The sequence below is a fragment of the Oryctolagus cuniculus genome, chromosome 10 (genome assembly GCF_051225735.1).
Source record: "Oryctolagus cuniculus isolate XC-2025 breed Fujian yellow rabbit chromosome 10, ASM5122573v1, whole genome shotgun sequence".
Taxonomy (NCBI): Eukaryota; Metazoa; Chordata; class Mammalia; order Lagomorpha; family Leporidae; genus Oryctolagus; species Oryctolagus cuniculus.
In genome coordinates, this window is record NC_142876.1 from 66,970,886 (window position 1) to 66,982,639 (window position 11,754).

Genomic DNA, 11,754 nt, shown 5'->3' on the forward strand with positions numbered 1-11,754 from the left:
TACAGTGCATGTGTTTACAATGAGGATGATGAACATTATGTGCTAGGCAGAAACGCAACTATTTTTCCTCTAAATTGATACTCAGTTGTTTTGGAAAATGATGCATTATGGAAGTCTAATAAATTAGTCTCAGAACCACGTGTCCATTGCAAATCAACAAGTCACCAGGACTTTGATTTAGCAATTGTAAACAATTTTAGAGCAGGCTAATGCACTTCCTTGTTGTATTCATACTTACCCCCAGCCACAGGTGTTTGACGAAATCACTTGCTCTTGGCCCTTCTCTTCTCATGCTTCCTCTTATGCTAAATCGTCAGTGTGGCTCTATTCTGATGGCTGAGTCTCTTACAAACCTGCTCTGTTTCCTAACAATGCATTCGACTAAATAAAGCTTTGAAACCCTATTGGTCAACATGCTTTTGTCTTCTTTTATAAAGACACCATGCCAGCAGGGCCTGTCTTTCACAAGCGATCACTGTTTCTCATGGGCCAGCCCCCACTCTCCGTTTCTAGAATTCTAGGCCAACAGCATCAGAACCATATTTGCGGGAAGTTACCTAGGTAATTTTAAGAGGCCCATCTTTTAAAATGCTCAAAAATGGAAGTTCCTAACATGAAACTCTCTCAAATAACCAATAAAGAAATTAAGCAAGATACTGCTGTCTCCACTGCTGTGAAATAAAACCTAGGCAGTTTCAGATAAGACACTGGCACCAACATGCTGTAACTTGGGCCATCAAAAACCATCTATTTATATAATAAACAAAAGAATATTGACTTGCATCTCTTTAAAACATGTGATATCACGTGGCATTCACAACGCTCTTTCCTGATTGCTTCTATGAGCTATTGCACTTGCTATGCATGCAGATCCCTTTTGAGTGCTGACAATGATTCTTTGCAAACTCTGTGAGTCTTACTGCTCCGGTTGCATGAACAGCTCAAGTGGGACTGCAAAAGTCTGTTGAGCTTGGTCACCAAGGGCAATTCAGTAGCTGGATATTTCTTTTTTTTTTAATTTTTTTTATTTTTATTTTTTTATTTTTTTGACAGGCAGAGTGGACAGTGAGAGAGAGAGACAGAGAGAAAGGTCTTCCTTTGCTGTTGGTTCACCCTCCAATGGCGCACCGCGCTGATCCGATGGCAGGAGACAGGAGCCAGGTGCTTCTCCTGGTCTCCCATGGGGTGCAGGGCCCAAGCACCTGGGCCATCCTCCACTGCACTCCCTGGCCACAGCAGAGAGCTGGCCTGGAAGAGGGGCAACCGGGACAGAATCCGGTGCCCCAACCGGGACTAGAACCCGGTGTGCCGGCGCCGCTAGGCGGAGGATTAGCCTAGTGAGCCGCGGCGCCGGCTCTTTTTTTTTTTTTTTTTTTAAGATTTATTTATTTATTTGAAAGTCAGAGTTACACAGAGAGATGAAGGAGAGGCAGAGAGAGAGAGGTCTTCCATCCACTGGTTCACTCCCCAATTGACCACAATGGCTGGAACTGCACCAATCTGAAGCCAGGAGCCAGGAGCTTCTTCCAGGTCTCCCACGTGGGTGCAGGGGCCCAAGGACTTGGGCCATCTTCCCTGCTTTCCCAGGCCATAGCAGAGAGCTGGATCAGAAGTAGAGCAGCCGGGACTCGAACTGGTGCCCACGTGGGATGCCAGCACTGCAGGCGGCATCTTTACCTGCTGCGCCACAGCGCCGGCCCCATAGCTGGATATTTCCTTCTGTGCCTCATCTTCTCCTTCCCAGCCAGGAGAACGTGAACGTTTGGCACTCAGTGAGTTTACTCCAGGAAATTCCAGTCTCTTAGGAGCCGTTCGGCTGTACCATGAGTCACAGTTCTAGGCAATTTCAAAGTCTAGGGCAAATAATCTGAGTGAGTGACATTGTTACTCCCCCATTTCTTATCAGGAAGTTGAACTTGAAGTGGCTCAGAGTTGGCGATGAGCCACGAGGCGGCTGGAGAAGCTGAACGAGTTGCTGGGAACAAAGGGGAAATCACTGTGGCTGCCTTCAGTCACCTCCTGGTCCTCCAAACGGCAGCTTGTGCAGTGCCAAGAAATGATCTTGAAGCTACCCACCAGTCTTCCTATCCTAAAACCAAAGAGCCTTCTTGGCTAAAGACTCAGCGAAACATGGATGCTGTACGGTGTACAACCTCATTTTGGAACATGGATGTGAAGGAATAACAAGGTCATTTAATGTCTGTTGTATCTCAGACTTGACACATGCTGTATTGGTGCCCACAAAAATCCTCAGGGGCAGGGCTGTGGTGCAGCGGGTTAGGGCGCTCCTTGAGATACACGCATCCTACATGAGGGTGCCAGCTGGAGTCCCAGCTGCTCTGCTTCTGAACCAGCTCCCTGCTAATGCACCTGGGAAGTCGATGGATGATGGCCCAAGTGCCTGGGCATCTGCCACCCATGTGGGAGACCTGGATGGAGTTCCTGGCCCCTGGTTTCAGGCTGGGCCAACCCTGGCTATTGTGGGCATTTGGAGAGTGAACTAAAAGATAAAAGATCTCTCTCTGTCTCTCTCTCTCGCTCACTGTCTCTCTGTTGTTCTGCCTTTCAAATAAATGTCGGATTCTGCAGCCCGTGATCACTAAAGGCACAAGGACGATGGAAAGGCAGGGCCTCGCCCTCTCCTGTCTTTCCTAGTGAGCCGAGTTCAGGCAGAGCGCTAATTCCCTCATCGCTATCCTCCTTGGATCTTCCCCGTTTTTCTGTCTCTTCTTTAGCATTAGCAGTGTTCAAAGTCTTCAGCTATCCACTCAACTTTTCTGGGCCTGACTTTCCTCATCTGTGAACCTAGGGGTTGGCCTGGAGCAAATGGTGGCACTGACCTAAAATGTGAGCCTGTTGTGGTTGGACCCCCGCACAGCCTTGCTCAGACATGCGCAAGCCACAGCCCCCACCCCTTCCTCATGTGCTTCTCACACCGGGTTTCTTGTTCTGATTAGGTTTCACAGGGACCCTCCTTCAGTTCCTAGTTTGCAAGCTCTGGAATCCTATATACTGCAATCAGAACTGACTAGCCATTCTACTCTTATCTTGTTCTTGAAAATGCATGGAATTTCTTCTGTAACAAGTGCCATTTTGTTTCAGACCAGTTTGAAACAAAAAAGAATGTTCTGATAATGGCATGGAGACAGAGCTATTCAGTCCCATGGTGCCCTTATCTGGGCAATGTAACAGTCCCAGAACCACGGAGCCGCACCTGTCCTTACATGTGATTCCAATTTGCGGGAAGCGGAGCCTGTGGTAGTGAGGACCAGCATTCTCTGTGTTGCTGCTTAAGATTGTTAAAAAGGTGTGAAAAGGGGCCGGTGCCATGGCTCACTTGGTTAATCCTCTGCCTGTAGCATCGGCATCCCATGTGGGCACTGGTTTCTAGTCCCGGTTGCTCCTCTTCCAGTCCAGCTCTCTGCTGTGGCCCGGAAAGGCAGTGGAGGATGGCCCAAGCACTTGGGTCCCTGCACCCGCATGGGAGACCAGGAAGAAGCACCTGGCTCCTGGCTTCGGATCCGTGTAGCTCTGGCCGTGGCAGCCATTTGAGGAGTGAACCAACGGAAGGAAGACCTTTCTCTCTCTCTCTCTCTCTCTCTCTCTCTCTCTCTCTCTCTCTCTCTCACTGTCTGACTCTGTCAAATAAATAAAAAATAAAAAAAGGTGTGAAAAGGAAATTAATTCTGCCAACCCATCACCCGGCCCATGGGGAGTAAAAACTCACGGTACCCATCCCCTGTAAGAAAAGTCCCAGTTTCCTATATGTTTGGGTGACCTTTGGGGTGTCCACTTGACTGGACTGAGAAAAGTCCAGAGGACTGGTCAAGGACGGTATCTGGCTGCGCCTGCCAGGGAGCTTCCAGAGGAGGTTGGAGTGTGGCTCAGTGAACAATGAGGAAGACCGGGCTGTTCCTCCCACAGGTGGCTAGAACTGAAAGAAAGAAGAGAGGGGGACTCCCCCTTCTGGAGCAGGTGCATTTCTGCGGCTACTGTCCAGGGACAGCAGGGACCGCAGACTCCAGATTCTGAGGCTTGTTCCAGGGCCTTCTAGGTGTTCTCAGTCTTCAGCAATGGACAAGGTCTGTGCCTTTGGCTTCCCTGCTGCTGCTGCTGTTACTGCTTCTTCTTATCAATATTTATTTATTTGAAAGGCGAGTGACAGAGAGAGAAATCGTACATCCACTGGTTCACTTCCCAAATGGCAGCAACACCCAGGGCTGGGCCATGCTGAAGCCAGGAGCCAGGAATTCCATTCAGAGCCCCCACATGAGTGGCAGGGGTCCATGTACTTGAGCCATTACCTGCTGCATCCCAGGCAAATTAGCAGGAAGCTGTATCCAGGCTGTAGCTGGGACCTGGGAACTCTCCCCAGGTCTCCCATATGAGTGGCAGGGACCCAATCACTTAAACCATCACCACTGCCTCCCAAGGTCTGCAGAAGCAGGAAGCTGGAGTCAGGAGCCAGAGCTGGGAATCACAACCAGGGACTCCAACAGGGGACGCAGATATCCTCACTGGTAGATAAATGCCCACCCCTGATTGATTGCCTTTTCTAAAATTTCATTTCGAGGGTTAAAAGAATTCCTTTCTTATTCCCAGCAGTTCTGGGAGTTTCAGAGCAACCTCGCCCAGTATTAGCAGCAAAGATGGAAATACCGTCAGTTACACTTACCAGCTAATTTTTCCTGTGAATACACGGCTGACTGATGCATCAGGGCCTATTTTTGCCTAATAATTGTGCGATCTGACATACTCTAAAGTGTTCTTCCTGAAGCCCTTGGGGGCTGAGCTTCTACTCTGAGTTAAGCCTTGATGGTCATCGCCACATGGAATTCAAGAGACAGAGACCACAGTCCCCTCTCAAAGAAGCCAAACTCCCCAGGGAGAAAAGGAGCAAAAGCAGAGCTGTCAGAGGGAACACATGTTGGATAATCAGCTCTAGAGAAAAGAGATAAGTGATTTAGACGTTCAGAGGACAGATGGGCCCCTAACTGAATTAATTCATTCAATCACCAATCCCTTCACTCATTCAATCAGTTGCCATGTATGGACTCCGGTCTGTAGGTGCTAAGGTGATTTCAGAGTAAGGAAGAAAAGGGACTTCCTTTCACACTTACGGGAAAGTAGACAGGCTGAGTCATGTACACGAATAACTGTAAGTCAGGTAGAAGGCAGGGAATGCCACAGGAGAGGTGGGGGACGTGTGTCGGGATTTCAGAACACAGAGATTTAACTCCACTCAGAGCCACCCCTGGAAGGCCTCAGAGGGTGCAGAGCCTGGGCTTGAAGGCAGCATCTGTTCATGTGGGGCTGGTGAAAATCATTTCCATCACCAGTGTCTAGACAATCTCTTCTTAGGTTGATCTGATATTTGGAAGGTATTTCACATAGAAACAATATTCTATCTGGTCTCGTGTCTCCCTGGTTTGCTCACACAAAGCTCATTGAACCCACAAAGTACCTGAGCAATATCATTAATAGACTCTCTTTTAAAAAAAAAAAGATTTATTTATTTTACTTCGAAGTCAGAGTCACACAGAGAGAGAAGGAGAGGAAGAGAGAGAGAGATCTTCCATCCGCTGGTTCACTCTCCAAATGACTGCAACAGCCAGAGCTGCACCGATCTGAAGCCAGGAGCCAGGAGCTTCTTCTAGATCTCCCATGTGGGTGCAGGGCCCCAAGGACTTGGGCCATCCTCCACTGCACTCCCGGGCCACAGCAGAGAGCTGGATAGGAAGCAGAGCAGGCAGAACTCAAACCAGTGCCCATATGGGATGCCGGCACTGCAGGTGGTGGCTTTACCCACTACGCCACAGCACCGGCCCCCATTAATAATTACTATACTCTTTCAAATACATACTCTTTCAACTCATATGAATAGTGTCCCATGGGAACATTCCGGTTGTGCTCTTTTTTTTTTGTTTGTTTGTTTGTTTGCTTTGTTTTTTTTTTTTTTTAAGATTTATTTATTTTTTCAACAGGTAGAGCACAGAAAGTGAGGGAAAAACAGAGAGAGAAAGAGATCTTCCATCTTCTGGTTCATTTCCTAAATGGCCACATCTGCCAGGTTGAACCAGGCCAATGCCAGGAGCTGGGAATTCCATCCGGGTCTTCCATGTGGGTGGTAGGGGTCCAAGCACATTAGCAGGGAGCTGGATTGCAAATGGAGCAGCGAGGACTTGAACTGGCAACACTGTATGGGAAACCCATGTCACAAACAGCTTAACTCACTGTGCCACACCTCTGGGCCCTGTGCGCAGTTTCCTGCTCCCCAGCTGCAGGAGCAGGGCCCCACCCTTCAGCCTCCCTCCCTAGAAGTAGCCCCCTCAGGTCTTAGCAGATGCAGAAGCACCGGGAAGTCTTCTGGGATTGGGGGGATTTCCCAGGGAGAATCCAGGTCCTGAGGCCTGGAGCCAATACAATGGAGGAGGCCCTATCACCTGCACCCACTTGGGAGACCCGGAGGAAGCTCCTGGCTCCTGGCTTCGGATCAAAGCAGCTCCAGCTGTTATGGCCATCTGGGGAGTGAACCAGCAAATGGAAGACCTCTCTCTCTGTCTCTGCCTCTCTCTGTAACTCTTTCAAATAAATAAAATAAATCTTTAAAAAGAAAGAAAGAAAGTCAAAAATCAGTTACTTTGCCAGTTTTGCAAATGTGTAAATCTGTGTGAACAGATTGCTTGGGCCCCTTCTGGGGCCTTGCAATCAGGATGTAGGGATCAGGATGTAGACCACTTTGGTGGTGGTGGTAGGGCATTATTCTGTCTTGGATACAGCATATGAGGGGCAAGTGAGAGACTCCGCGTTAAGAGCTTCAGTAACTTTCTAGAAAATCCACCTCTGGGGGCCAGTGCTGTGGCGTAGAAGGCTAAGCCTCTACCTATGGCGCCAGCATTCCATATGGGTGCCAGTTCCTGTCCCGGCTGCTCCTCTTCTGACCCAACCCTCTGCTTATGGCCTGGGGAAGAAGTGGAAGATGGCCCAAATGCTTGGGCCCCTGAACCCACGTGGGAGATTCAGAGGAAGCTCCTGGCTCCAGGCTTCTGATCAGCTCAGCTCCAGCCGTTGCGGCCATTTGGGGAGTGAACCAGCAGACGGAAGACCTTTCTCTCTCTCTCTCTCTCTCTCTCTCTCTCTCTCTGTTAGTAGCTCTACCTCTCAAATAAATAAATAAAATCTTAAAAAAAGAAGAGAGAGAGAGAGAGAAAGGAAATCTACTTCTGAGATTTGCAAGGCTTGGAGACCAGAGTCTGTTCTTCCTGTTTGGCTGTCTGACTCGGTCCCCAAGACTCGCAGCTCACAGTGGCGCTGACAGAAGGGACAACTCTGTCTTTTTCAACTCAGAACAACGGGCGCTTCATTTCCTGTAGTTTTCTTCTGGAATTTTTAATTTACTATTTCACTGCTTGAGACATCAATTTTCAGTGCTCTTCCAGAAATGCTTAGAATAAACCTCAGAAACTTCAGACTACCCACCATCTACCAGCTTCCTACTGCTGCTGTCACAGATTCTCACAAACTCAGTGGCTTAAAGCAAGTCAGATTTATCCACTTATTGGTCTGGAGGTCAGACACCACAGTGGGCCCTGCTGAGCTGAAGCCACAGCGTGGACAGGACTGGGTCCCTCCTGGAGGCTCTGGGGGACAGGCCACTTTCCTCAGCCTTTCCAGCTGCGGGAGGTCACCTGCAGCCATTAGCGTGTGGCCCCTTCTTCCATCTCCAAAACCAACCGTGCAGCCTCTTCTGATCTCTCCCTAACTGACCCGACCCTGCTCCTCTCTTCCACTTTCAAAGACTCCTGTAACCACTATGGGCCCACTGGATAATCCAGTATAATCTCTAATTTTAAGGTCAGCTGATTAGCAACCTTAATTCCCTCCGTAACTTTAATTCCTCCTTGCCCTGCAACATAGACGCAGATCCTAGGGATCAGGATGTAGACCACTTTGGTGGTGGTGGTAGGGCATTATTCTGTCTTGGATACAGCATATGAGGGGCTAAATGTCACCTTTAAGGAGATACAGTGCAAGAGACACCCCAAGAGTGGAATGGCTGGTGGCCAAGATGCTATTCATGACACCTGTCTAAACAGACCGGTGACTGAACCTCGTACTCCCAGCACCACTGGTTTGAAGCTCTCCCTTATCAAAGACATCAACAGGAAGAGCACTTGTTGATGTTAGGGGTAACTCCTGATCCTCACAATGCTGCCTCTCGCATAACAGACTAAATTTACAGCTGTTGGACTTGTTCTCACTCAGCCCAGGGCCCCAGCTTTGCTACCCAAGACCATCTGGCCCAGAGATGTGGCCTCCGTGTGCAACACAAACATGGCCACTTGTGCTGTGATGAGCACGGGAGATGCACAAGTAGACAATGGAATTCCAAAGCTGGAAGGGAACTTAGAGATCTCTCTCTCTCTCTCTTTTTCCTCCAGCTTTTCATATAGGGAAGCTCAGGACACTAAGTGACTTTAAAACAATGCCTAGGCTTGGCTGTTAACACCTTGTGTCTGTCCCCCGTTGCCGGTCCACTTCGGCTCCAACTCTGGATTCCAGCTTCCTGTTAATGCGGACTCTGGGAGGCTGCAGTGATGATGAAGTAGTTGGGTCCCTGCTGCCCATGTTGGAGACCCAAACTGAGTTCCTGGCTCTTGGCTTCAACTCTGGCTTAACCACGGTGGGCATCTGAAGAATGACTTAGTGGGTGGGGCTTCTCTCTTCTTCTGTCTCTCAAATAAATTTAAAAAAAAACATTTTAACATAATGAAAACAACACATAAGACCAGATCAAGAGCGGATCTGTGTGGGTAAAGCAGACAGTGGCTTGAGTTTGTAGCACGACCTCCTGAGGGAAACCCAGAGGGCAGGCGGACACTGGGGTCAATGCCCCTACAGAGGTTATACCTGGGGGACCACGTCAGAAGCAGCAGCTGCGGGTCAGGTTTTATGAGTTTGTCAGGCTGCTCAGGGTTCTTTCTTTATTTTTTAAGATTTATTTATTTGAAAGGCAAAGTTAGAGAGAGAAGTGTTTGATCTGCTGGTTCACTCCCCAAATGGCAGCAATAGCTGGAGCTGAGCTGATTCAAAGCCAGGACCTTCTTCCAGGTCTCCCATGTGGGTACAGGGGCCCAAGGACTTGGGCCATTTTCCACTGCTCTCCCAGGCCATAGCAGAGAGCTGGATCGGAAGTGGAGCAGCCGGGACTCGAACCGGAACCCATATGGGATGCCAGCACTGCAGGCGGAGGTTTATCTGCTAAGCCACAGTGCCAGCCCTGCTTACAGTTATTTCATCATCTTGTAAAATCTATTGGTACAACTCAGTAGACCGCTTAGGATCTATTTGTTTCTCTTCCTAGACAGAAAAGACTACCAGCCTCCAAGCAAAGTGTATTTGTTGCTGTGTTGGTGTCTGACGTGGGAAAGCACAGAGCAGTCCCCTATTTAACAATTCCATTTATAAGTTAACCTAAGTTTTTTTTATTAAAGATTTGTTTATTTATTTGAAAGGCAGAGTGACAGAGAGGGAGCCAGAGACACACAGCGAGAAGGAGATCTCCCATTCACTCGTCCTTCCCTGGATGGCTGCAAAAGCCAGGGCTGGACCAGGCCAAAGCCAGCATCCATGAATTCTGCTTGGATCTCCCACATGACTGGCAGGAACCAAAGTTCTTGGACCATCTTATGTTGCCTTCCCAGTTGTATTAGCAGGGAGTTGGATTAAAATTGGAACAGCCAGTGCTTGCTCAGATATGGGATGCTGATGTTTCAAGTGGTAGCTTTATCTGCTGTGCCAAAGGTTGGCCTCCACCCTAAATCTTAACAAAAGGGGAAAAAACGGCACACTCTGGAACATTTTTGATGGGCCATTTAGTGTTACACTTTTCCCATTCTATCCCGTGATTCATCGCAAGGCGTGCTCCCCGTGGGGAGCGCCAGCTCGCCCCAGCAGCACTCTGCTGGTTCTCCCACGATCAGACATCTGAATCAGCTGCATGTTGTACAAAGTGAAATATGCTTTCTGAATAAAGCCTATTCCAGTGATTTATGCATTTTTAATTCATAAAAGTGACACCTCATTGAGCCATGATTCATTTTTCTGCGTTAAATAATTCAAAAACGAATTCTGACAAATCGGTGTCAGATAAAGAAATTATGTAGGCAGTTTAATTCAGCTTCCCAGCATTTGACCTTGATATTCTGATTCATTGCCAGATAAAACGAACTTTCATGAGAGGTTCTGATCTATGGCCATTACTTTTTTCCTTTCTGCCTTTATAGTCCCCCTGAAATGATATCAGAGACTTATTTTAAGAAAACACAGCTTTCTTGGTGTGTCTGATCAACAGCAAACTAATGTAGAATTTTAAATAAAGTCAATTTGAGGGCCCTTGTAAATCTCACCATGGAGACCAGAGAGTGAATTGTCACCATGGAGACAAGGAGAAGGCCACTGTGCCTGGAGTTGGGGTTGCCACATATTCAGATGTTAGCACGAACCAGGTAGGGTATGGACTGACTGAAAACATGGTGACAAATGAAATGAGTTAAGACGTCCTGTGCTCCTGAGGTCTCCTCGTCCTTGGCAAATGGGGGAAGAAAAAGTTCACGGTCCCTAGGCTTTGGCTTAGAGTGGAGGTGAATTGCTGGTGTGTTTTGTTTTGTTTTGTTTTTATTTGACAAGCAGAGAGAGAGAGAGAGAGAGAGAGAGAGAGCAAGCGAGCTCTTGCCCACCAGTTTACTCTCTACATATCCTGGAGCCAGGAACCCTAGCCAGGCCTTCCCCAAGGGTACATGGGTGTCAGGGACCCAACCACTTGGGCCATCACCTCCTTCCTACTAGGATGTGCATAAGCGGGAAGCTGGAATCAAGGGTGGAGCCAAGACTCAAGCCCAGGCACTATGATGTGAGATGGGCGTCCCAGCCTGAATCTTGAATTTTTAAAAAAAAAGTAATTTTATCAGGCTGGCACCGTGGCACAGTAGGCTGGGCCTCCACCTACAGCACTAGCATCCCATATGGGCACTGGTTCGAGTCCTGGCTGCTCCTCTTCCAATCTAGCTCTCTGTTGACGGCCTGGAAAAGCAGTAGAAGATGGCCCAAGTTCTTTGGCCCCTGCATCAAAGGATTTCCTTTGACTTTAACAATTAACATGCAATTAATTACAATTCCTGAAACCTGGTTCTTAAGCATTTACATTAATTCTCATATCTTCCTTTATTTACTGATTTGACATATGTTAGACATCACTTTTAAAGGGGACTTTACTATTTATAAGTCTTACATATGTTGAACTATTTGTATAATTGTGACATACTTGATTTATTTTTAAGTAGCTCAAATGTTAACAAACCAAAACTTTCCTAAGCTCTTAAATAGCTAATAAACCTTTAAAAATTAAACATATTTCTTCTCAGTATTATAAGAGCATAAAGTTTAGTAATATTTCAACTAATCAAAAATCAAATAAAATTACATTTTAAATTTGAGTTACTGGGGCTGCTGTTGTGGTACAGTGGGTTAAGCCATGGTTATGTCGCCAGCATCTCATATTGGAGCACCGGTTCAAGGTCAAGCTGTTCAGCTTCTGATCCAGCTTCCTACTACTGTGCCTGGGAAGGCAGCAGAAGATGGCCCAGCACTTGGGTCCCTGCCACCCACGTGGGAGGCCTGCATGGAATTCCTGGTTCCTAGCTTCAGCTTGCCTTGTCCTGGATAGTGCAGCCATCTGAGGAGTAAACTAACAGA